This window comes from Macrobrachium nipponense, chromosome 7, assembly GCF_015104395.2.
Source record: "Macrobrachium nipponense isolate FS-2020 chromosome 7, ASM1510439v2, whole genome shotgun sequence".
In the NCBI taxonomy this organism is placed as follows: domain Eukaryota; kingdom Metazoa; phylum Arthropoda; class Malacostraca; order Decapoda; family Palaemonidae; genus Macrobrachium; species Macrobrachium nipponense.
The window spans coordinates 23571373-23598160 of NC_061109.1; the positions used below are offsets into that span (position 1 = coordinate 23571373).

At 43.8% G+C, this 26788-nt stretch overlaps 1 protein-coding gene across 2 annotated transcripts in view; it reads left to right on the top strand.

Moving 5' to 3' along the window:
* Positions 1-26788, top strand: part of LOC135217467 (gastrula zinc finger protein XlCGF57.1-like) — a 175428-nt gene that overhangs the window by 114423 nt on the left and 34217 nt on the right. The window contains exon 2 of one of the 2 annotated variants that reach the window (XM_064253372.1): positions 19251-19299. The exons of the other annotated variant lie outside the window; for it this stretch is intronic. The gene's annotated coding sequence lies outside the window, so the exon portion shown is untranslated. The remainder of the gene's footprint in view (positions 1-19250; positions 19300-26788) is intronic. 2 annotated transcript variants of the gene reach the window in all.

A 26788-nucleotide genomic window follows, 5' to 3' on the forward strand; every position in this document is an offset into this window, starting at 1 on the left:
TAGTAGACTCCCTATCAAGGAAAATGAGTCTCAACAGTGGAATTAGACAACCAATCTTTCAGAAAATAGCCAACATGCTTCCACAAATGGAAGTATGTAGATCTGTTCGCCACATATGAGAATCACAAACTGCTAGGCAATCAACAGCAAGAGATGCCTTCCTACAAGACTGGATGTTGAGCAAACTCCTAACCTATTAAGGAACAGCTTACTGGCTAAACAGGCATTGGTTCCTATTAATTTAATAACAGGCGAAGAGATAAATTCCAAAAACTGTCCTTTGTTTTATCCCAGTTAGTAGGAGGGGAAGTAGTTTTAAGGATTCTCCTTTCTAAGCCAAGACCTTCATGAGTGGATTTTCTTAAATATTATCTATACCGTGAAAATTACTCGCCCAACATTGCTAGGTACCTAGTGCAAAAATTACATACTTCATATATGTATCTTGCAATACCAGTATGTATGGAAGATATAATGTAGTTACATTATATCCATACCAAGAGCCCAATAAAAACTTCTAGAGAAACAAATTGTAAAATTTCTTATCCCTTTTAAAGACAAACGCCTTGCAGTTACAGCAGTTATGGAATACAAGGCAGCGTTAACAGAATCATTGATTTATGATTTTGTGATTTGAACCTAGTATGGGAGTTGTCACTTCCCTTCTGCGGTCCTTTGCACTACAAAGATCCGCTCTAGAAGGGTTCCAGTTACTACATGGTCCCTGAATAAGGTGTACTTACACTTCGATCAGCCCCTCAATTCAGTGGAACTGATCTTGATTGCATTAGCATCAGGAGCTAGTATTAGCAAACTGGGCTCTCATAGACAGGGACAATACATCAAGCAAAGAGCTGACGATCAATTTTTATTTTCCTTTGGCCTGTCATTCCTGGCCAAGAATGGGATTCCTTTAAGAAGGAAATGTCCTATTCAAAGTACACTAAAATTAGCAGACATTACATAATGCCCAGTTCATGCACTAAAGGTTAACCTAGAGGTTCATGGCAGACATCCCAAAAGGTCTATTTTTTTTTCCTCTCTCTCCCTACACACCAGAAACACTTGCCACAAGCTCAAACGAATTTGACTACACTGTGTATCGGTAGGGGACATGGATATTCTTAACCTATAGGCACTACAGCGGGAAAACTACGGGTCTTCCCAACAGGCGAGTATGCTAATTATCGCTGGGGAGGGTTTGACAATACTGCAACCATACCCAGCATGCTTAGGTAAGTCACCACAGAACTTCACGCTAAAAAACATAAGTTTTGCACTTAGTTTCTTGTTCTTTGCTGCCAAACTTAAAGGTATTTGGAATAAAAAATGGGGCCTTGAAACTAGTGGCTTGACCCTGGACCAAAAATGTTTTTGGGTTGTTATGATTAGACTCCAAGAGCTTTTTGCCACCTGTCAGTTTCTTTGTAAAGCTTCTTGAGGACGAGACAGAGACTATGCTATCAAAAAGCAGGTCTTGACATAGGAAAAATCTATTTATGGTAGTCGCTGTTGAGCCCTCAAAGCCCTCCCACTTCCCTGCCAAAAATATATGGGTTTTGGGTATGGCATCATTCTACATTGACCAACAGAAAGGAATGGCGTCCTGGTCGGATTTTGGTCGTATATAAACATGATGGTGCATATGAGCATAACCACATCTTGCAGTTTTGAATAGTAGTTAAACTGGGTAGTAGTTAAACTGGCTATTAGTATTCGCTGAGGATAATAGAAAGGGCCTTCTTATCCTGAGTCCATTTATACTCTATCACGTGTTATAATGTTACTGTTTACCATTACGACATAACACCCAGCCATAAGACCAGTTAAGAGAATTCTTCGACAATAGTCTGGTCACCATGGAGCTCTGGATAGACCATGGAAAGGGTACTCTTTGAGGACTCAACAGCGACTACCAAAAACAGGTTTTTCCTACGTCAAAAACTGTTTTGTGTTCACTATCGGGCCAATATTTTTTGGTTGTGAACACATAGGTATCTGAGAGTCAATTATTATCTGATAGATTTGAGCAAGCTTTTTCAGTAAAGGTCAACTTTCCTTTTCTGAGTTAGCATAGAAACTTGATTTTTCATTTGTTACCTAGTTTACCGACTAGAGTAACAAATGTAGGTTTTGCATTCTCTACCGAACCAATATTTTCTGTATTGAAATGTATATCTACAAGTCTCAATAATGTTTGATAGGAATTGAGATATATTTGTTTGATGGTAACTCTGGGTACTTTAATCAGTGTCAGTAAAGGTTAACGTTCCTTGTCTGAGTAGTGTAATAAAGGTAATAAAGTGAACCCCCCGAATTCACAAACTCTAGATTCACGGACTCATGTATTGGCGGATTTCTCTCTGGAACATATACCTCCATTATTCGCGGAAAATTTGCCTATTCACGGTATATTCCTATGAGAAATATCCACAAATTCCTTGGGTTTTTTATCAATTTTGTCATAAAATGCACTTTTTGTGATAAAACTATTAAAAAACCAGGTATAAATATTTTCAGTGGGTTTTTCTTGAATTTTAACCAGCAAAATAGGCAGTTTTAAGGGATTTTGACAGAGGAAAAATCTATTTCTGGGCTCAGCTCGTGTCGCTGCTGCGCGAAATATCCTTTAATCTATTATTTCTAGGGTAAAGTACTAACACATACCAGAGAATAAATAAAATAAAGAAAAAGGTCAGTATAACTGACTCGCTCACCCTCCAGGATGGTGTCGTATGAAACACTAGGCGAGTGAGACCACTACCACGAGCCAAATGCCAATAGAAAATCTCCACTACAAAAACCCTCCAAGAGGGGAGCGACCCACAGAGTGAGCAGCTCGTACTACTACTCACTCATCCCATGCTGCCGACTGCTGCGCCTCTGGTGGTCCATCCTTTTCAGTTAGCGCACACGAGTCACACGTGTTATTTTTCTCTCTGTGTTTTTTGTGCCCTTTCATTGGATTATCTATAATGGAGCGTGCAGCTATCGCAGCAGCTAAGTTAAGTACTCAGTATTACGGTTAGTTGGGTTTTTCCGGCCCTGAGACAGTATTTGCCGTTTTTTAGGTATAAAATACGATCTCGGGGTCGGAAGCATGGCAGCATGGTTCTGCCTCGTGGTGGGTTCGTTCTTGGTCTCCCATACCTAGAACATCCCTTATTTTATGTACGCTCTATATTATTATCCGCTTTACTTAGGGTACGGTCTACTCAGGTTGTCATGCATGCATGTATTTTACCTTATGTAGGCTTCTTCTATCCAGACCCTAGTCCAGGTTCTTAGTATCGGCTCTGACTAGCTTTGAGTGGTAGACTTGCCTTCGGGTTAGTCGTACACTCCTGGATTTTTTCTCCTGCTATATTGCTTTCTTTCTTTCATTTTTATTTATTTATACTGTGTATTTTGTTATAGTTAGGTTAGTTAGGCGTCTGGCTTAGCCTAGGTCCTGGCTCATTGAGCCTATACTACCGCTCATCAGTTCGGTTGCTTCCCTATAGCATCTCTCTGAATCAGTTGGTTTTGGCCAGTGGGCCTATATGCTACCGCTTTTCAGTTCAGTTTGCTTCCCGATAGCATCTCTCTGATCAGTGGTTGTCCTAGGCTTAGTTGTCGTATTTGGTCTTACCGCTCGTGGTCACTTCGTGATCACGGGGACAGCCAGACGCCTGTCCAGTCACACTTCCCCCCCCTCCCGCTCTTCCATAGAGTCGGGCGGGGTGGGTCGGTCTGCCCATGCTCGCTCCGCATACCCGAGCCTGCCTCCCTCTCTCCCTCAGGCGGAGGGGCTAGGGAGTCGGTTGGGACAGACCCAGACTGGGTCTCGACCTCTCCGGCTTCTCGGTCCGGCCGGGTGTACCGTATGTGGGGGTGCTGGCCTTTCCCCCCCCTCCCCCCCTCCGCGCTACCTGTCGCTCCGGGCTAGCTCGAGCCTGTATGTCCTTCTCGCCTTTTCCCACCTTACTAGGCTCCTTCCTGATCGGAGTCCTGGTATCCAGCGGAAAGATGTTAGTCCACCCAGTAGAGTGGACCGGAGCATACAGTGTGTCTCTGCTAACCTTACCGTATTGCTGAGTTACTACACTCCGCTACGCACTGGACTTAGTCCGGTTCGCTTGTGTTTTAGGTTTAAGTTATCTATAAGTTTATCTAAGTACCTTAAACCATCCTCCCCCTCCCTTACAGTTTTACCGGATCTCTCCGGGATTATAGCCTATTCAGGCGATGCAGGGAGGGTTATGCCCAAATTTTTTTTTTTTCCGAGCTCCGCATGCAACGGAGTTCTTCTGTCCCTTAGTCTGTAAGTGATGTTTTTTAAGATACTCATGTGTCTTCCCACTTACAGGCCACCAACTGTGAGCATCCGGGATGTTCCGCCACACTTCAGGACCCATGTGGACACGAAGTTTGCCGGTCCCATGCTCCATGCGCGACTCCGCACGGGGACATCCGGTCTGGTACCATGAGACGTGTACCATATGTTACGATCTGGTGAGCCAGCTTTTGGAAGGGGTAAGTATTCCAATCTCCAGTAGCTGCTCCGCTTCTATTTTAGTGCTTAAGTTTTCATCATTTACTTTAACTTAAGGCATCTAGTTTAAGTTATACTTTAAGTTTTAGTTTTAAGTGACTCTTAAATCTAAACTACGCCCTCTCTTCCAGGCGCCGGCAGTAAGGGATACCGCACTGGCTACCCTGCGGGCCTGGGTCGGCGGTTTTGGGCAAAACGCCGCTAAGGGTACAGCCCTACATCCTGGAGAAGCGGTTGGCATTATTAACTCTTCCCGGAGGCAGGCGACAGGATACGTTGACCCGGTAGATGCGGCTCCGACTATCGCCTTCATCCAACAACAGCTGGCTGCCTCATTAACTGATCAAGACCAGGATATCTCTACGGATGTCGCGACCCTGGATATTAAGTTGAACCTATGGTAGGTATAGACGACCTGTTGGTCGAGGTAGGTAAGGTGGACACCCAAGGATCACCCTTGGGCGTGACTGTTTCTTCTACCCCTGCAACCTCTCCATCCTTCCAAGGCTTTACGGGTGACGAAATATATTCTCCTCCTGACGCTTCGGTTAGACCTAAGGTCAAGGCTAAAGTGATGACCTTGACTAAGACGTCGTCGTCGTCTAAGAAGACGACTTCGGCTTCATCCTCTTCCCGTAAGTCTCCGGCTGGGAATCCCGGAGCAGACAGGTCTAAAGCTTCTAGCTCCGGCTCTAAGTCCTCGAGGAGTAAATCCTCCAGAGAGAGATCTCGCACTCCGGCAGAGTCACCAGTTCCGCTACCATTGGTTCCAATTCAGAGCCCTCCCCTCCACCTCCGCAGCAGCTCCGGCTTTTGGACTCCAATGCTGGCCTGTTGCAACAGGTGGGCGACCTGGTTGGGTCCCTAAAGAGTAGCATGGAACAAATGATCTCTCGTCTGTCGGATAGGATTACTTCCCAGGACTCCATTATAGCCGGGCTGAGAGAAGCTCCTCTAGCCTCCTCCTCCACTTTCCAACACAAGTGGAACTCAGCTTCCTCCGTATGACTCACTACCTCCGTTCTCTATGAACAACCCCATGGAGAGTAGCGTCATACGCCCCCTTCCAGGACGGTCTCATCTCTATACCGGAATTTGGGTACTCGAAGAATAGAGGACTTCGAGTTCTACCCGGAAGACCCTCCAGCCTCCGTTCATAGGCTACGCAAGGCTCACACCTTCGGCTATGGTTCGGGACGATAGGGTACCTAAGGAGACAGTCCTCTATTCACGTGACCAGGCTCAGAGAGAATGGCTCAAGGTGTTTAGAGGACATGGATTGTTCTAATACCAAGATACAACCGTTTAAGAGTCCCTTTACCATTTTCACAATGGATGAGAGTACCCCGCTCCCGTTCCTAACCAAGATCGCGAGGTCGACCATCCCAGCGGCCCAGAAGGGGAACCTATACCGCAGTTTGAAGGAAGCAGATCCCACATCTCCGTTGCTCCCTTCAGTTTGGAGAATTGTGGAAGACTTGCCGAACACATTCTTCAGCTGGCCAAACTCAAACCGGACTGTGCTATGGAGTAGCAGTTTGGTGAAAAGCTAAGCCCAGGCTCCCAGATAGCCTTATTCAGGCTGAATTTGACGCAAAATCGCAACTAGCCAGATCGATCAATTCTATGGCTATGTCTGAGGTAGCAACCATGGCTTATGGATCAGAACCGATTTTTAAGCTCATGACCAAAGCCCTGACTCAAACGGTACAGTCAGATATGTTTGAGTTTGCCACTGCTCGGACGAATTGTAGGAAGCATGTCCTACAAGAGGCAACCATTCGGCATGAACCGAATAGGTTACTCTCGTCTAGCATCTGGGGAGCAGACTCTTCCCAGAAGCTATGGTTAAGGAAGTCCAGTCAGAGGCTACGAGGTTGAACCAGAGCCTTAAGGACCGTTGGGGCCTTACGGCTAAGAGGAGGCAAGACCTGACAGCTAAAGGTAAGGGACAAAGGAAACCCAGGCGTTTCCAACCTTACCAGAAAAAGCAACCACGCTTTTCTCAACAAGTTTCAGCGGGTACGTTAGTGCAGACAGCCCAACCCTCCACTTCTAAAGGTCAATCACAGCCAATTTATGTGATATCCCCTCAGCCTCAGCCCTCCACCTCTTACGCCATCTCTCCAGCTTACAATCAAGTCTTCGAGAGTCAAGCTTCAGCAGAAGTATGACGCTCGGTAAGGAAGGGAGGCAGAGGTAAGCGGTCCTTTCGTGTGGGAGAGGATCGGGAGGCCCCTTTAATAGGGGAAAGCACTTCAGAGGAGGCCGAGGCGGTTACCAGAACCAATGAAGAACTTCAGGTAGGAGGGAGGCTGTTTCACTTTCGCCACCGGTGGAACTTCAGCCAATGGGCTCAGAGCATAGTGTCAAAAGGGCTGGGTTGGAGCTGGTTGACGAACCCACCTCCAGCCAGTCCTTTCCGTCAACTTCCTTCCACCAAAGAATTGACAGAGTACGCAGAGGGGACCTCCTTCAGAAAGGAGCTATAGCGAGAGTCAAGAGATTAAAATTTCAAGGTCGCTTGTTCAGCGTGCCAAAGAAAGGCTCACAAAAAAGAAGGGTAATCTTAGACTTGTCCCGCTTAAACTTAGCCATCCGCTGCGACAAGTTCAAGATGCTCACGATCTCACAGGTGCGGACCTTACTTCCCCCGTGGGGCCGTCACCACCCCTCTATCGATCTTACAGACGCCGACTATCATATCCCTATTGCAACGACAACTTTCCGTCCGTTATCTGGGTTTCAAGATAGGAGACCAGACATTCTCCTTCAAGGTAGTTCCATTCGGACTCAACGTGGCACCCAGAGTGTTCACGAAAGCTAGCGGAAGTGGTAGTGCAACAACTCAGATCACAAGGGATTATGGTAGTAGCGTATCTCGACGATTGGTTGATCTGGGCCCCAACAGTCGAGGAATGCAACAGAGCTACACTGAAAGTGATTCAGTTCCTGGAATATCTAGGCTTCAAGATAAACAACAGGTCCAAATCAAGACTCACTCCAGAGTCAGACTTTCAGTGGCTGGGCATTCAATGGAATCTATCCTCCCCACACTCTGTCGATTCCATCAACCAAAAGGAAAGGAAATAGCGAAGTCAGTCAAGCAATTTCTAAGTCACAAACTAGCGTCAAGGAGAGCTCAGGAAAGGATCCTGGGTTCTCTCAGTTTGCATCAGTGACGAACGTCTTAATGAAAGCCAAACTGAAAGACCTAACCAGAATCTGGCGCTCGCGAGCAAATGTCAGGTCCAGGGACAAACTATCCTCAGTGCCTCTGATTCTAAAGAATCGACTTCGGCCGTGGGCGAGAGTCAAGAATTTGTCAATGTCAGTACCCCTTCAGTTCCCTCCACCAGGGATCACCATCCACACAGACTCGTCCTTAAGCGGCTGGGGAGGGTATTCCCAGGTCAAAAAGGTTCAAGGGACTTGGTCACCTCAGTTCCGTCAGTTCCATATAAACGTACTGGAGGCAATGGCAGTGTTCTGACTCTAAAAAGGTTACGCCACCAAAGTACTCCCACATAAAGCTAGTCCTCCGGACAGCGCAGTGGTTAGTACAATTGTATAAACAGAGGAGGCTCCAAGTCACGTCATCTAAATCACGTCATGGTAGCCATCTTCTCCCTGGCAGACAAGTTCAGGTTGGCATCTTTCCTCCACTCACATAGCTGGAGTGAGAAACGTCATAGCAGACGCCTATCCCGATCAGTACCCCTAGAGTCGGAATGGTCACTGGACAACAGTTCGTTCCAATGGATCCTTCAAAGAGTCCCAGGGCTACAGGTGGATCTCTTCGCATCCCAAGCGAACCACAAACTACCGTGTTATGTAGCCCCCAACCTGGACCCTCTGGCCTATGCCACGACGCCCTGGCTCTAGACTGGAACAACTGGGAGAAGATTTATGTCTTCCCTCCAGTGAATCTCCTCATGAAAGTATTGAACAAACTCAGGACATTCAAGGGTCAAGTGGCTCTAGTAGCCCCAGACTGGCCGAAGAGCAACTGGTATCCTCTAATTTTGGAGCTGGGCCTTCGTCCTCTTCGGATCCCCAGTCCCAAGCTCTCCCAGTCAGTACAAACGAAGACTGTGTTCGCTTCCTCAGGGATTCTCAAAACCCTAACTTTGGGTTATGGATTTCATGAAGTTTGCGGCAAAAAGAGATGCGAATATTGACCCTCAGAATATTCTCTTCTTGGAATCCGATAAAAAGGGATTCAACTTTGAGACAGTATTGATGCTGCTGTCAAAAAGTTAGCAATCTTCCTGAGAGAATCGGATATTAGAATCATGACAGTTAATTCAGCTATATCCTTTTTCAGATCCTTATTTGAAAAAGGTTTAGCAGCTAGCACGATTACGACAAACAAGTCAGCTTTGAAAAAGATATTTCAATTTGGATTCAACCTAGACTTGACGGATTCCTACTTCTCATCTATTCCTAAGGCATGGTGCTAGGCTTAGGCCTTCTGTAAGGCCTACGTCAGTTTCATGGTTCTTAAACGATGTTCTAAAACTGGCTTCCGAACCGATAATGACACATGCTCGTTTATAATGCTCTTAAGAAAAACCCTATTTTTATTAAGCTTAGCTTCAGGAGCAAGAATTTCAGAACTGTCGGCTCTATCCAGGGACCGCCCCGGAATCATATTCAATTCCTTCCCACAGGGAAGTCCTACTTTCTCCGGAACGTAGCTTTTTAGCAAAAGAATGAAGATCCTTTGATGAGGTGGGAACCTTGGAAGGTACTGCCCCTTCCACAAGATGTATCCCTTTGCCCAGTTTTAACCTTACGAGCCTTTCTGTCCAGGACCTCCTCAATCTTCATCGGGTCCCCTCTTTTAAGAGGGAAAAAGGTGGAACTTTATCCATTAAAGGCATCAGGCAGCAAATCCTGTACTTTATTAAGCAAGCCAATCCTGACTCTTTCCCGAAAGCACATGATGTCAGGGCAGTAGCCACCTCAATTAATTATTTCCAACATATGAACTTCGATGAGTTGAAAAAGTATACTGGATGGAAATCGCCGACAGTGTTCAAACGTCACTACCTTAAATCCTTGGAAGCTCTGAAATTTCCAGCAGTAGCAGCGTAACATAGTTTTCCCCTGACTCTAGCTAATTTGTAGTAGAAGATTCAGTCCTCCTTTCTACTGCCTCACCCAAAAGTTCGTCTATTCCTACCTTGTTCATTTGCATTCACCTTGTGTCTTAGCTGCTTTTATGATAGTGTAATGGGTGCCCCTTATTGTCTGGCTAGGGACACTCACAAATGATTATAAACATTGATCTCATGGATGTTTCCCCTTATTTTTATGCTAGGGGATACATCATATTATAATGGTTACGGGTTTTGTATATTAAGTCATATCATTCCTTTATATATTATTATCGTTGGTTATTTATATTAATTGCTATTATACTTTTGATACTGCTGTTACACAGATATCATTTGATACATGTAAGTCATTTTACCTGTATATATGTTAAATTACCTTATGTTAACAAACATGATTAGATTTAAGGGTAATTTAAGCATATTTTATATTTATTTTTTACCCTGTGTATATGTATCTTTTAGCAATTATATTCTCTTTATATATATTTTATCTTTTATTTGAGACCTATTCTGATTTACTTTTGTTTACAATCTTGTGCTATTTCTCTGGTACGATTTCGCGCAGCGACACGAGCTGAGCCCAGAAAAGGGATTTTGACGTAAGGAAAAATCTATTTCTGGGCGATTGGCTCGTGTCGCCAGCGAAATCCCACCCTACCCATCCCTTCGCCCAAGATTGTCTGCTAACTTCAGGATGGCACCAGAGGCGCAGCAGTCGGCAGCATGGGATGGAGTAGTAGTAGTACGAGCTGCTCACTCTGTGGGTCGGCTCCCCTCTTGGAGGGTTTTTTGTAGTGGGAGATTTCTATTGGCATTTGGCTCGTGGTAGTGGTCTCACTCGCCTAGTGTTTTCATACCGACACCCGGGGTCCTGAGGGTGCGAGTCAGTTATACTGACCTTTTTCTTTATTTTATTTATTCTCTGGTATGTGTTAGTACTATTTGCCCTAGAAATAATAGATTAAAGGATATTTCGCTGGCGACACGAGCCAATCGCGTCCCAGAAATAGATTTTTCCTTACGTCAAAATCCCTCCCTTTTTTTTTTTCCTCCGTCAAAATCCCTTTTTTGGGATCAAGCCGTGTCACCAGGTGAAATTGTACCAGAGAAATGGGGCAAGCTGAAAATAAAGAAAATACAGTAACAAGGAAGGAGAACTAAACAAATCAAATATAAAAAAAAGAAGAATATATATAAATGCCAATACACATAAAACTTGTATTGTTAACAAAAGACCTTTCTCAAAGCTTTAACAAAATGAGAGAACTCAATTAACAAATGTATGTACAACTACAGGAGTCCACCTGTAAAGTCTAAAGGTAAAACAAAATCATAACAATACAGCAGTACTTGGTACAAAAGGATCTCTTAAACAAGCTAATACAATCCGCCCCACCCGTGCCTGTCGAAGGCCCGAGGGAGAGGAAAGCAGGGTTGAACAACTAGGTGAGGCAGGCAAGTGGGAAATAAATAAAAGAGGGGTGGGTGTCATAGAAAGAGGAAGTTAAGAGTTTTCAGGAACTACAAAAACTTCCTGCAGCCACGGCAGGGAACTTAAGTGCATTAAGAGATTTTAAGGTAGTGGCGTTTGAAAAACTGTCGAAGATTTCCACCCAGTGTACTTTTTAAGATCCTCAAATTTCATATGGCTGAAAATAATTAATAGAGGTAGCAATTGCCCGGACATCATGAACCAGGGGAAATGAGTCAGGATCTGCCTGTTTAATAAAGTAAAGAATCTGTTGTTTTGATACCTCTCATAGTAATTGTCCCTCCTTTTTTTTCTCTCATGAATAGGGACCTGAGGACTTAAATGACGTTCTATCTAAATAAGTTTTGAGAGATTGAACTGGACAGAGAGAAGAGTCTTGAGGAAGAGGAACTATTGACCAAGGAGTCCATCTATCTTGTGGACTTTCATTTTTGGCTAAGAAGGTTTTGTCCGGTGAAAGTAAAACATTACCATTAGGTTGGAAATCTATATGGCCTGGATCTCTAGACAAGGCCGACAGTTCAGAAATTCTTGCTCCTGAGGCTAAACTTAATAAAAATAGAGTTTTCCTAAGTAGGGTTAAATACTGTAAAATACGACGGATTCATTATCAATACTGGAAGCCAGCCTGAAAACTTCATTTAGAGACCAGGAAACAGACTGAGGCCTATGTATAGGTCTCAGCCTTGCGCAATCTCTAGGGATAGAGGAGAAATAGGAACTAGTTAGATCTATCCCAAACCCTACCAGGAAAATCTTTTTAAGGGCAGACTTCATAGTCGTAATAGTACCAGGAGCTAAGCCTTGATCAAACAAATCTTTAAAAAATGAAATTGCTAGATTGGTTGTCATAACCCACACTTCCTTTTCTTTCACAAATTTAACCAACTTCTTAAGAGCAGAGTCATACTGTCTAAGAGTAGAATCTCTTTTTATCAGATTCCAGGAAAGTAATATTTTCCGGATCAATACCATAATCATGAAGAGCTGCCATCATAACTCCATAAAGTTAGGGCTTGGAGAATGTTTGAGGAAGCGTATACTTTCTTGGTTTGTACTATTTGTGACAGTATTGGATTGGGGATCCGTCTGGGACGGAGCTTCAATTCCAGTATTAGAGGGAACCAGTTGCTCTTCGGCCACCAGGGGGCTATCAAGGCTACTTTCCTCGATATGTCCTGAGCTTGTGAAGGACTTCCATCAGGAGATTGACCGTGGAAATAAGTAAATTCTTCTTCCAAAGATTCCAATCCAGAGACAATGCGTCTGTGGCAAAGGCCAGAGGGTCCAGGTTGGGAGCCACATAGCATCGAAGATTATGATTTGACTCCGTGGCAAAAGGTACCACTTGAAGACCCGGGACCTGCTTGGACACCCATTGAAACGACTGTGCGTCTAGTGTCCATTCCGACTCCAATGGGGATGTTCTTGACAGAGCATCTGCCACTACGTTCCTGGCTCCTGCTAGATGTGTGGCTGATAGGTGCCAGCGAAATTTTTGTGCTCGAGAGAAGATCGCAATCATCACATGATTTAACGAACTTGGACTTGGAGCCCCTTCTGTTGATACAGTGAACAATTTACTGCACTGTCGAGGACTAACCTGATATGTATCCCTTTCTTGGATTCATCCTTTTGAGAGTAACGGAAAACTGCCATAGCTTCTAACACATTTATATGGAATCTTTGGAAGGTCTTGGACCATTTTCCCTGAAACTTTTGAGTAGGGGAATGGCCTCCCCATCCGCTTTGGGATGCGTCTGTATGAACCACCAGATCCGGTTGAGGATACTGAAGTGGTACTGTCTTTGCTAAACTCTTGGCTGTAGACCAAGGTTTTAGACTCTTGCGTAAGAGCTGGGGAATTCTTGACAGCTTGTCTCTTAAACCTATATTTGCTTGACTTCTCCAAATTCTGTTGAAGTCTTTTAGCTGGCTTTCAGTACGGTTGGGTCACTGCTACAAACTGTAAGGAGCCTAGAATCCTTTCCTGGGCCCGTCTCGATGCTAGTTTGTTTCTTATAAACTGCCTTGTGGCTTTCGCCATCTCTTTGCACTTCTCCCAAGGAACTGAAAACCTGTGTGTCTGGAGGTCCCACAGTAGCCCCAGCCATTGGAACTTGGAGCTGGGGACAAGTCTTGACTTTTGAAGATTTATTTGAAATCCTAAATGCTCTAGAAATCTCATGACTTTGTGGGTTGATTCCAGACATTGCTCTTTGTGGAAGCCCAAATTATCCAATCGTCCAGATATGCCGCCATAGAATTCCCTGACTCCAAAGTTCTTGGACTACCACGTCCGCCAACTTGGTGAAAATCCTGGGAGCAATATTGAGGCCGAATGGCATGACTCGGAAGGAGTAAGCTTCTCTTCCTAACCTGAACCCTAGGTAAGGGGACAAGTTCCTTTCTATGGGCACATGATAATAAGCATCGGTAAGATCTATAGAGGTGGTGACGGCTCCACGGGGAAGTAAGGTTCTCACTTGGGTCACGGTTTTAGCCTGGCGCAAATTTTGCCAAATCGCATACTATACTGGAATTGAGCCGTGAAAGATCTAGAATCACCCTCCTCTTGTCTGTGCCCTTCTTGGGGACTGAAAATAGTCTGCCTTGAAATTTGATGTTCCTGACTCTTTTTATTGCTCTTTTCTGGAGTAGTTTCCTGAGTTGAAAGCACGAGTCCTGGTGTCCGTCTTGAAAAAACTTGTATGGGGGAGGTGGTCCCTTCTTCCACCTCCATCCCAGACCTTTCGATATGACACTGTTAGCCCAGGTGTTGAATGTCCACCTGTGCTTGAATAGAGCTAATCTCCCACCTACCTTGGCTGTCTCATTGGTTGGCAGCTGGTCTTGAACCTCTACCTCCTCTGTAGGGTCTGGCTCTTGCGAGCCTTCCACCTCCTCCGCCGACCCGTCTGGAGGTACCACGTCCTCTAGTTCCTCTAGAAGCATACCTCTGAAAGGAATTATGTGCCTCATAAGTCTGGTTGTAGGCCGGTGATGGAAGTAAGGGTTGATTAGACTGTGGTGCTGGTGCCTGTACCCACACATATGATTGTTGGGGCGGGGGCATGGAAGTGGAAGGTTGGTTCACCGCCGGAGTTCTTTGAAACCTTCTCTGTTGAAACCTCTTTGGCTTCTTGGCCTTCTGAGTGCCTGCCGGGGAAGGGTCTGCTGGACGCTTGAACTTAAGAGCCCATCTGGTTGCAAGTGTTTGGTTGGCTCTCACTGCCTCTTGAGTAACCTGAGCTACTAAATCCTCCGGAAAGAGGGAAGGTCCCCATATCGAAGATCTAATGAGCTTATTAGGCTCATGTCTGATCGTTGCTGGTCTCAGAACAAACTTCCGGCAGGCTCTTCGAGCCACAGCGAAATCAAACAAGTCGTGTTGAAAGGTGCCTAACAACGACTTGGTAAGGACCTGAAACTCCGAAGCGGTCGATAGGTGGAAGCAATCATCTCCGCGGAAGTGACTGAGTGAAGGGAACGACTCAGCCTACACCTTGCTTCAAACTCCTCCTTAATGAGATGCTCAGGTAGTTTAAGGAGTCTCTCATTAAATTGTGTTGAAGCACAGTCTGTTCCAACTTTCCTTTCTGGAAAGTTTCCGGAGTTTGATGCCAGTATGTAGGATCTTCGGGCACCAACAAAGACGTCAAGTCTGTCTCCTTCAATTGTGGAAGAGGCTTGTCTTCTTCCGCAGCTTTCAGGGTCAGCTCGGCGATCTTCGTGGTGCAAGGCAGCGGGTGATCCTTTGGGATAGTGAAGGTGGTATACTTCCCTTTAAATGGAGTGATCTTGGTGTTGACACACTCCATCTCCTTCATAATCCTAAGCCAAGCTGACTGGGCCGCTTCCCTTGGGAAGATAAGAGTCTCAGCCGGAACCTTGTCTTCCCTTACAAGAGCTTCCTTGGTCAACCTTGCATAGCCTAAGAAAGGAGATTGCAAGTCTGTCGGGTGAAACTCAAAATCTTCCAAAGGGCGTGTACCGCACCCTTCGATAGTAAGCTTTCTGTCACGCAAAACAGCTCCAAAAGCTAAACGCCATGGATTGCCTGCTTCAAAGGGAGGTGGCAGATTGGCCGCATTAGGCAGGATGGATAAAAGCTGTGGGTTTCCACCTGTCTGGGCCATCATCAACTGGTGTTGGCTCACTATCCCTGACAGCTCTGACACTGACTGGTCCGTACGAGACATGTGCGATTCCAGTCTGCCTGAAAGAGCTGCCATATCTCTAGCTACCTGAGAGGAAACTTCCTGACTAACTTTCTGAATAAGAAGGGAAGTCAGAACCTCTAGGTTAACCGGCACATCCGCTGATGAAAGGCCTGATGAAGATGGTAAAGTCGGTGCCGGAATTGGAGCTGGACTAAGAATAGCCGCAGCTACCAGGGCAGGGGCCGGTGAAGGAGCAGGAGAAGGAGTAGCAAGCTTCTCCTTAGTCCTACGTGAGGACTTGTCCTTGCTGCTGCTTCGGCTAGATTTACTCTTAGAGGTGGAGTCTGCGGCAGAAGGGGCCGAGGTGCTGGACTTCACCTTCGCAGGCAGCTGCTTAGTCTTCATGGTCTTCACCTTAGGCTGAACAGACGCTGCCTTAATTTTGTCAGCGTTCCCAAAACCCTCGAACCCTGGCGGAGTACGAGAGGGGACGCGAGAAGCGACTGGAGAAGGAGTAAGAGAAGGAAAAGGAGGGAAGTCAGAGGAGGAGAACGAAGGAGAAGGTCTAGCTACTGCCTCACCTACCTGATCCGTCTGCATCGGCTCAGACGATAAGTGCAAGCCGCCGACTTCCGCTACTACCTCTGCCTCGGGTCCCTCTAAAGGTTCCAAACTCTGGAACTCTTCGTTAATTGCTTGAAGATACGGCGCCGCGACTTCCTCCGCCACAGCCGAAGTCTTCGAATTAGGGTAGATGACGGAAGCCACATCCCGGGAAAGAATATAGGGCCTAGCTTTCCTACATTTCTTCCAAAGCCACCTACCCACAAACCTTCAAGGTGGCGAGTGCCGCATCTTTCTTTTTCACCTCTTTGGGGCTGGGGGCCTGGAAGAGAATCCTCGATCAGACGCAGGTAAAAATAACTCCAGATGTATAAAAGAACCATTCATCCAATAAAACAGAGAACAGTAAACCCAGATTATATGTCTACTTACCGAGTCATCAGTGATCTGTGCGTAGAGATCATAGCAGACCTGGCATCTCTCATAATGCCAGACCGTCTCTTCCAGAACTTGGACTGCACATGCCAAGTGAGTGCGGCACTCTACATGCCCGCACGGCTGTTGGAGCATGGCGGAACAGCCCACCTCAGCACACTGTAACACCTGTAAGAGATATTAAAATATGAGTATCAACCAATCATCATGCTAAATTATAACAGCAAATTTCCAGGGATACCCCCCGGAAAATTGGATGATACAGATTTACATTTTTCTTGAGAATCCTCACTCTCCCTCAACTCAAAATCTGGCGTCGCCGGAATGAGAAGATGCCAACATAAAACAGCCAGGAGGAAAGGAAACTCGGAAAAACAAATAAAATATCTCTTGAAACCCCAGTGTGCCTCGACTAAAATAGTAATCCGGCATCGCCGGACTACAGAATCTCTTAACGAAGAGGACATGGGTAAAAGATAAATACAATATATGAACAACCGTTATTTCCGGACGATATCCGGGTCCGTTTTTCAGGACCTGCCAACGTCTAGAAAAAACGGTATAAGACAAAATGATATAAGTATAGAACATGCTAAACAATATAAATTTCATTATCCTGACGGTATCCGGGCCTATACTGATAGACCTACCACCGACCGGATAAAAATTAAACACAGTTAGAGCTAAAACTACATGAATGTTAGTGATCCCAATCCGTCAGGAAGGTATCCGGGCCTAGATACTAGACCTACCACGATCCCGAATGAATTAGCAGACAATCGTATACGTAAATCAACCAATTCCTTATGAAATTCAAACGTATCCGGGCCCAGATCTCCGAACCTACCACGACTTGAAATTCAGCAGGAAAGTAACATCAAATTTGATCTATGTATACTATAATAACATAAACAAATGTGGGGAGGAGACCTACCCCTCCCTGCTGGAATCCCGGATCTACCGGGACGCGAAGGAAGGAGCAAGTCACGTTTGAAATGAAAACAAAATGAGTCAAACCGTGAGGAACTGGTTGTCAAACAACATCAATCTTGTAATCCTTCATGTCTAAATAGAACGGAGAGGGGATGAAAGATGTAAATAAATAAAGAACAGTCTCTCACTCTGCCCCCCGGAGTCCGGCGGGTGGAGATAAAGAAACGACATTCTATGAAGACAACCAAGTCAACCTGAGACCCACAAGTTAACACTGCAAACGTTCCCCACTTCCCATCCGCCTCCCTTCTAACTGTCTCTCTCTCTAAAGGTGACTAGTAGGTAACAAGTTCTATGAACTAATATGAAACCTACTCCATCAAACGGGCAGGATCCATGCCTAAAGGCAAGCCTATAGGCTAAAATTAAAGATCAGGCGCTGTTTCCCAACAGCTAACCGACCGTTGATGGAATGTCAAAAGAGGAAAGACTGAAAGAAAGACGGCGAACAAGAAGTAGCCTACTAGGCTAGGCTAGCCTAAATAACCTACGCTAGGTTACTCTAATTAGAACCCCTATAGCCCTAATAAGATTAAATTTGAATCACCTGGGACCAAAATTCCAGAAAACAAGAGCTAAAAGATCCAACACATAGCCTACGCTTAAAAACAGCACAGATATGCCACCACGCGGGGTTCAGAGAGCAACCTAACCTAGGTGCTAGGCCTAACAACAAAAGGTAAAAGGGGTGAATTTACCTTGCGATAAAGCTCTAACTAAATGTATAAAAGACCTGAATAAATGCTAAATAAAGGAGTACTAGAACTCCCTAACACTGGAAATCAAAGAGTATCTTCCTTACGTATAAATACATATATATATATAAAAAAGCACCAGTATATAAAGGAACGATTAAAACTCGATCCTAGCCATAAGGTGCCGATATCACAAACTAAAACTACAACAAGACACTCCAAAGAAAACCAGGCGCATACAGATCATAAATTTACAAAATTAGGTAGAAATATCGCCAAAGAGCAAACAACGGGCCGCCTTGCTGATGAAGCCCGCGATGACGCCACGCGAAGCGCCAACAAAAACGAGCTTAAAAGTCTTAAAAAACGGCAATCTACCACCTAAAAAGTAAATCAAAGCATGTTCTGGGTACTCAACTTAGATGGTACGGAAGCTGCCATCGTAGAATCCACAATAAAGCGACACAATCTTAAAATTTAAACAGAGACAAAAATCTCGTGCTACAATGTCGCTGTGCTAACTTAAGATGTTGTAGATGGCGCTCGGGAGGAGGGTGTTGGTTGCGGGGAGGCGGCCTGTATAACAGCGCCTCATGTTTTGGGGATTGTTGATGTGGATCTTTCTGTGGGGTTGAAGGAAACGTGGCTGTATTACTCGCCCCTGGTTTATACACGACATTTTTATTTTATAAAAGTGCTTGCCTGAGGGTAGTAACCTCAGTCAGTCCCTTTGGTTTATTCTCTGGTATATTTAGCATTAGTTATATATATTAGAAATGGCTAACGAGACATTTCACCCGGCGACACGGCTTGATCCCAAAAAAGCATTTTTATATGGGTTGCAACTATTCATGGGTTCTAACTATTCGTGGGGGGGATCTGGTACCCATCCCTGTGAATACGGGGGAACACTGTACTACATATAGTATTTGCTAACGGACTGATGTTTTTGTTAATGAATTGCATATCTACACATCTCAATAATGTGTTATATTAGTTGAGATATGTATGTATGATGATACTCGGTGTACTTCAGTTATGGTTGGTAAAGGTTAATTTCCATTTCCGAGTAGTGCACTAAACGTTGATGTTGTGCTAGCCACCGGACATATATTTTCAGTAATGATAGGCATATCTGCAATTCTCAGTAGCATTTGATAGGATTTGAGATATGCCTGTATAATTGTACCCTGTGTACTTCTGTTGTTAGTAAATGATTAATTGAAAATCATTTTACACTTTTCCTTGCAGAGAACTGGAAATGTAATGGCAGTACCTAGTGGGGAGAAAATTGTGCTTAGTAAGTATTTTGCTTGCTTTTTAGAGGAGATTAGCACCATTCTTGGCACCCTGGTACTGTGCTATGAGTTTTTTTTTACAAGGTCAGGAAACAGTTTGTGATAAAAGCATGAAACAGCACTCTTGTAAACTTTGTAGTGTAGTTCTTCCTCCTCAAAAATATATTACATATAGAAAAAATGTGCTTATTGTGGAAATTTCAATCATTTTGCTACCAGCTCTCCTGGTGCCCTGCTAGCCTGGTGCCAACTCTCTCCCTACATCAATTTTCTCTCCTTCTACTGACCCTCATTAATTTTCTCCACTTGCTCTTGCGGCTGGCTCCCTTGCTTCCTTATTGTACCATTGCCGGTCTTGTGTCTGGGTTACTAATGTTAACCGTGTAATTAAGTGAAGTGTTGTGAAGTGGCGGAGGTGACTACTCAGCCCACAATTCTCTTAAACAAAGGTCCCTGTCATACTCCCTTAACCTGGGAGGAGACATACTGGAAGTCCAATGGAGGTTGGGGGGTTTACACAAGGGTAGATGCATTCTCAGTTGAGCCTGTTGTTGGTCCCCGGTCTCGACAGATAGCCACTAGAAAGGCGTCTTACTGGATTTGCAGTGGAAGAGGCTGCTATCCAGCCCTATTGGCTCTTCTAAACCCAGTCCCTGTCAGACTCCCCTAAACCAAGGAGGAGACATACTGTCAGTCCACAGGAGTCGAAAAGGGTTTTGCCCCCAGATAGCTACCCCTCAGTCAAGCCTGTTGTTCGCAGTTGTCGGCGGACAGCCATTGGAAAGGTGTCCATAGAGATGTGCTCTTATTCTAGTGTCACTCCAGTGCAAACAAAGCACCAATGGCATTTTTTTTAGTATATCTGTCATTGAAGAAGCGCTTTTCAGAGCAGAATATAAGCGCCCAAACTCCCATAACACCCAAGCTTCCAAGGGCAACCAATAGCACCCAAGCTTCCAAGAGTACCTGATATTGCTTGAGCGTTCCATGACGCTTGATAGCGCCCAAGTGCCGTATCACCATCTCTCAGGCATCTGGCACCAGCCTACTAGTGGCTAACACCAATCTCTTTAGCTTGGTGACTTTCTCTTTGAAGAACATGATGCTGTTCTTTTTCGAGCACAATTTCCATTTGGAAGACTAGCTCCAGTCTTCTAGTGGCCAACTCTAGTCTCTAATCATCTGTTATCATTCTTCAGCATCGGACTCTCTCCTTTGAATACCATACAATCACTTGGGTGGTATTTCCTCTTTTCGACCTGTTCCACCTTTGCCTAGAGTTCCGGATGGGCCAAATTGCACCCTTTTCTGTCGTCAATTAGTGTCTCAAAGCACTGACTTTTCCAGACAGGGACACTGGTGGATGAATTTATGAGCTTGTTGAAGAAAGCTGTCCCTCTACAGAGAGTTGGGAGCCTGACTGTGGTTTTTAAGGGAGCAAGACAAATGTTTTTTTTTTTCATTACTACTCCTTTTGATGGTTCAAAATTAGTCCTCCTGGTTGAAGTTCTTGTCAAGATTTTGGAGAAAGGATCTTTTTTGTTTTAACTCCAAGAAGACTGGAGACTTACAAGTGTTGCCAGCCTCAGCCGTCTACCAAGAGAATCACAGCTACTTTCAGAAGGCATATATGCTCTCTTGAGCACTCTTTTATGGATAGGCTTTCTTGGGAACCAGACTGAAAAAGAGTTCCATGAATCCTTTCACAAGCAGTGCATGATCACCGTCAGAGCTCCTGGCACTGGCTTTCAGGCACCTGATGCCAAATCCCAAGTACCCGGCTCCTGCTCCAGTTCGCTTGGCTCTTTCTAGCTATACTAGGCTACCACCGCTGAAGGCCTAATTCTTTTTTGTAAGTTTTTTCAGAGCATTGTGTTTCACTGGAGCAGAAGTTATTACTCCTATTTGGGTTCTAGAGTTTTTTTTTTATTAATCCAATGGCCAAGTTTTTTTTTTTTTATCCATGTGGCCAAGCTTTTGTCCCCTATGGACTTTCCAAGTTCCTTTAAGCATATCAGATATTAGTTTTAGCCAAGTACAGTGCTGCATGTTTTCAGTCTGTACGAGGTGTTTTTGAGTCAACGCTGGGGGTTACGGCATAGGAAGTTGATCCCGCTCTGATGGCTATGTGTCCGTGGCTGTCAAGTATTGACAGGGTTGGCAACTAGTCCACTTAGTTATCTGCGAGTCGCAAGATGTTCTACAAATTTGTTTGGTTTTCAGAGACGAACTGTACAGAACTGTTGTCCATTCCTCGTTGTATTTGAATGGAGTTCCTGGTTATAAAAGATATGTTGTCATGTCCACCTACAGACTCTGGAAGAAATCTCAGACTCGTCTCATGAGGTAGTCTGCCAGTTTGGGAGATTAGGCTTCAATAACTATGACACAAGCCTTCTCTCAAGTCTACTCTCCGCTTTCTTCTGTTTTCTTTTCTGGTCGTGAACTTCAGTCTGTCCCGCAAGACCAGCAGGGACAGAGTATCATAGCTGGGCTCCACAGTCTCTTTCCCTAGACTTGAATTTTAGTCGTCTGAAACAGGTCCCTCATCATGAGACTAGTTTTAGACTACTTCTCATTCCTCATTCTAATCGAGGGAGCCCGCTGAGGAAACCAGGAGTTATTTTTTGGGACATATCCCCTGGAGAATGAAACCTCCTTACAAATGCCAGGAGAGCCTAGACTGAGGTATTCCTTGAGACATCACCACAGTTCTTACATTTTTACTCTAACACTTGCCCACAAGTGAAGAGTTTTTTTTACTGTGAATGATTAATCAAGTTTTCTGGCAGAGAAACAGAACCGTCAGAAACCCACTCTTACTCCTGAGTGGACCTTGATTCCCGTTCTGTGAGTTATGTGCTATCTGTGGGGCAGGCTGACCTTGGCTGTCTCCCACCTTAAAGGAACCTTGTAACATGGACACCATTTTGCAAGATTTTTTCAACTTTGATTTCTATGCTCTTCCACTGTTCGATATGGTCAAGGAAGGGCTTGATTTTTTCAGACTCATCAAAGTGTTACCAAGTCCCTCGTTGCCCTGTTCTGAATTGGAATTATGGTTCCCAATATGCTGCAATGGATTTATGGACTATCCCAGAATTCTTCCACCTTTTGTACGTTCTTGAACAATCTCACTTTAGAGACACCATCAAGGGTAGTACACTCTTATGTGGACGGGCTCTGGGCTGTCCGGGTGTTTATCGGATAGGAGGGGCTTTTTTCAGAGGTGCTACAAAAGACATTTGAGAGATGGGAAAGGTAATCATGCTAAGTCTGACTCAATAACAAGTTTTGTTCATTTACCAGTTACAGCCGGGCACCAGCTCTAACCAAAACTCCTAGCCTTGCCCTCCAGCTCCCAAATGTTTAGTAATTAGATGATGGCCAGGTCCTGTGGCCTTGCCTACTACCTGGCGTTGGCCAGGTCTCTGAGCGCCCATAAGCTCTCACTAACTTTGAGGAGGAATAGAGAGCTTTTGTACAGTTGGAGGGTTCCAGTATTACCTGGAAGAAAATGGAAGTTTGTGGCCATCTTTTCTGTTGTGTGATAGCAAGAGCTCCTGTTGTCCTCGAACTAAAACTTGGGGCTCCCACCACAACCTGGCACCAGCTCATTCTCTGAGCACCCAACAGTGCTTACCAGATCTGAGATGAATAGAGATCTCTCTGTCCAGCTATGTTCAGGCATTTCATGAAAAGAATCTACTACTTCAAATGCCATCCATAACCTAAGGTGTTATGGCTAGATCTTGTTTCGTCTGCCATTTAGAACTCTGGTTCTTTATAATAATGAATTTATTTTCAGTGATACCCTCAGATTTAGGGGAGCATTTTCCTTCTTTTTGACTGAAAGCTAAAGATGTCATAAAAGTTGTTTTCCTCTAATTTTCGGGCTCCACTTGTCCCTTACATCCATTCTACAATCATCCTACAGGAAACAGTGTTAAATTTCTAGCAGTACCTTTTGATTATCAATAACGGGCATGAGGCTTTGGAAGAAGGAATCATAAGATGTTCTAACACCATCTCTTCACCTTGTTGTAAGGTGTCAGATTTTAGGGAGCCAAGGGGTACAATGTACACAGAGCACCCACCACTCTCAGTGGATGGGTTGTGGTTTTATTTTAGTGCAGGTAATAAGTGTTATCTGGTTGTTTTCTTTGCAGTTCTGTGCCCAGAAAAGTTTTAAAGTTTTGCTAGCCATCTGATAACTCCTTGAGCTACATAACTTCCACTAATACTTTGAGCAATCTGAATACTCTTTTGCTACAAAGCTCCCACTTAAGTAGAGGTGCTCCTGGTTTTACTGCTGCGCTACTACAGGTTAAGTTGAGCAACAACCAGAGGCAGTTTGTTACTCTTAACTAATAAAGAACTACAAGCATTGTACTCAATGCTAGCGACTCAGGAGTGGAAATTACAGATTAATTAGTTGCACTGATACTGCAGACTCATTTCCATCAGTGTTCAGTGTGCCATGCATGCAGGCTTTGGGTTCATGAGTATTTAATGTTTGTGTACTTTAGATTTGCATACAGAAATTCAACCTGCACTTTTGAGGGATTATTGTTACACGGCTGAACAAAGTAGCATAGTAGCACATGACATGGAGGGTAAATAGTTGATGAAATTTGTAAAATCATTCTGTTGAGGAGCTTTTGTACTGAAGTACATGAACGTGGTATTAAATCCACTGCTTTTGGAATTTTGTCAGTCCTAAATCCCTTTGAAGTTTCAGAGCCACTGAAACTTTTGCAAAATGCAGTTTTATAGCACTTGTCTTGCCTGTTCTTTATTGGGTGATATAGAATCTTCTGGGTTGTTGCAATAGCTTTCTTGGAAAGGCCAGTTTTTAGCTTTTGAGAAATAATGGATGTACCCCTTTCATTGTATAAGCTTAGCATGCATGCCTGGGCAAGATCTGCTGAGTACAGTAGTTGCCATGGGCTGTTCAGTCTCCCTTTAGATAGGTACCACTCCTTGAGCAGCAATACTGTAAATTTTAACGGCTAGTGTGTGCCCTTCTCACAGCTACTAGTGTTTTTTTTTTTTTTTTTTTTTTTTTTTTTTTTTTTTTTTTTTGAGGTTGGTCAGAGAGAAACCCACATGTAGGTTAATGGACCCTTACATGGGTGGTTTATAAGCTGCACACTTGTCCACTATATGAAGCTGCAGGTGTTGATTTATCACCATGTTCAGGAGAGATAGGTGAATTAAGTGTGGTTGCTTCTTGCGCAGATCTTTCAACTTTTTTATCGAAAAATGAAGATCTTAGGATTTGACTTAGTATTTTGGCCAACCCTAGAGCATCATCCATTCTAGATTTCTTCAGATGGAGATGTACAGAACAGCATAAGCTTCTTGTCATGGTATCAAGCATTAATAGTTACCCTATCAAGAATTTATAACTTTCCTTCAAGATTGAAGCTTTATAATGGAAGTAGTTTTTAGTTTCAAGGTTACATTTTCCCTTTATGGGGATTGTTGAGCTGGAGTCAAAGGAATGCTACAAAGACTTGATACCACCCAAAGTGTACCATGCAAGGCATACCGAAGATGTGCCCCCCATGGGATAAGGTATACTAACATGTACTTTAAATCAAATTTTTTATTACATGGGATCTATTGTGCTTTTAGAAAGATTTTCCCTCTAAGGGTGTATTTTAAAATAAGTTAGCCATGCTTGTACATTTTCTTCTCAAGTTCTATGGTTTAGCTAATTTCACTACCATATATCTCTTACTGTATCTGTTCCCCAAAGTTACATCATCCACTGTATTTGCTACCCCTTGCATTCATTTTACCAACAATTGCCACCAACTGTTTGTTACATTTACTTAGACTGCATACTTTTCTTTGACTAAATTTTTCAGCTTTCATATTTTTATTCTTTTGATTCTTTATAAAAAGTTTTCTTTCCCCTCACTACTAAATCAATTCATTGCAATCAGTGTTGATTTAAACATGCCATAGATGATTAAACACTTGTCATAATAAAATCAATCAGTTTCAGCCTTATCCACTTAATAAATGGTATCAGTTTTCTTGGCTTTTTAAGCCTTGTTTAGTAACTTGAATCATTGGCATTGGTAGAATTTTAGCACTGCTTCTGCTTGTTTCAAATTGACAGGCTGTAGGTATCTTGCTGCTGTTTATAAGTAGCTTCCTATGCAGGACACTCAACTTTAGAGTGCAATGAATATTCATACAAGCAGCATTTCTTCCTCATACTAGTTGTTGATGTAGTCCACAGGAGAAACCGAGATTATTCAGGCTTATGTACTCCAGTTGACTGCATGCTGGAGAATATGAATAGATATTATGCTAGGAGATTCAATAAGGTTACTTTTGTAGATGCATTGGAGTGATATTCTTTGGTGGATATTGTTGTATTATCACTGATACATTATATTTTCTAGTCCTTACAGAGCTTTTGTAATTCATTGAAAAATTCATAAAGTTGTTCATGAGGTTGTTTGTGATATCCAAGAGGTGACATACAGTCTTTAATTGATGACTTTCATACATACACTATGGAAGTTCATATTTCATTAAAGTTAAAAAGTATTTCCATCTGTTCTTTGCTGTTGCAAAATAGGGTTTTACTTGAACCCCTACAGTCCGGGCTAATATATATGTATCAATGCATACACCCATGACTGAGCTAAATTTAAGGATGACCAATTTAACAGAAAAACTAAAATAAACATCACCAGTGGAAAGACAAAAAAATATGTACCATATGCTCATGGTATAAGAAAGGGATTTTGACGAAGGAAAAATCTATTTCTGGGCAAGGGCCCATGTCGCCCAGTGAAATGTCCCTTTAGCACACATTTCTAAGGTAAATTATTGCTAACATACCAGAGAAAAAGGCTAATATGGAAATGCCAGAATATTCTGGCTCGCTCACCTTATTTAAAGGTGTCGGTATGGTTTCTGGGGCGAGTGAAACCACTACCAGGGGTCCTTTGCCATTTAGATTTATCCTCCTTCAAAATCCCTCTACTAGAGAGGAGCCGACCTAAGGCCCACTCCCCGCTACCGTTACTGCTAGCGCCTCTGACGTCATACCTGGAGTTAGCACCCAAGCTTGGGCCAAAAAAGGGGGGGTACAAGAGAAGGGTGGGATTTCACTGGGCGACACGGGCCCTTGCCCAGAAATAGATTTTTCCTTCGTCAAAATCCCTTTTCTGGGCTCAGCCCGTGTCGCTACGTGAAATAGTACCAGAGAAATGGCCACATAAGCTTGGAACAATGGAGTACAAAAAGAATATTGTAGGAAAAATAAAAAACAATTAAGGCTAATTGGTATAATCTAAGAATAAAGTTACGAACTGGGTAACAAAGGTACTGAAAACTTAAGAGTAAATGCAGGAAAATATAGTTAACCTTAAAATTAGATACAATATTAAATTAAAGTGTAATTAATCCTAAAATTAAAATACAAGGAAACATCACAACTATGTACAACACGTGGCATCCAAG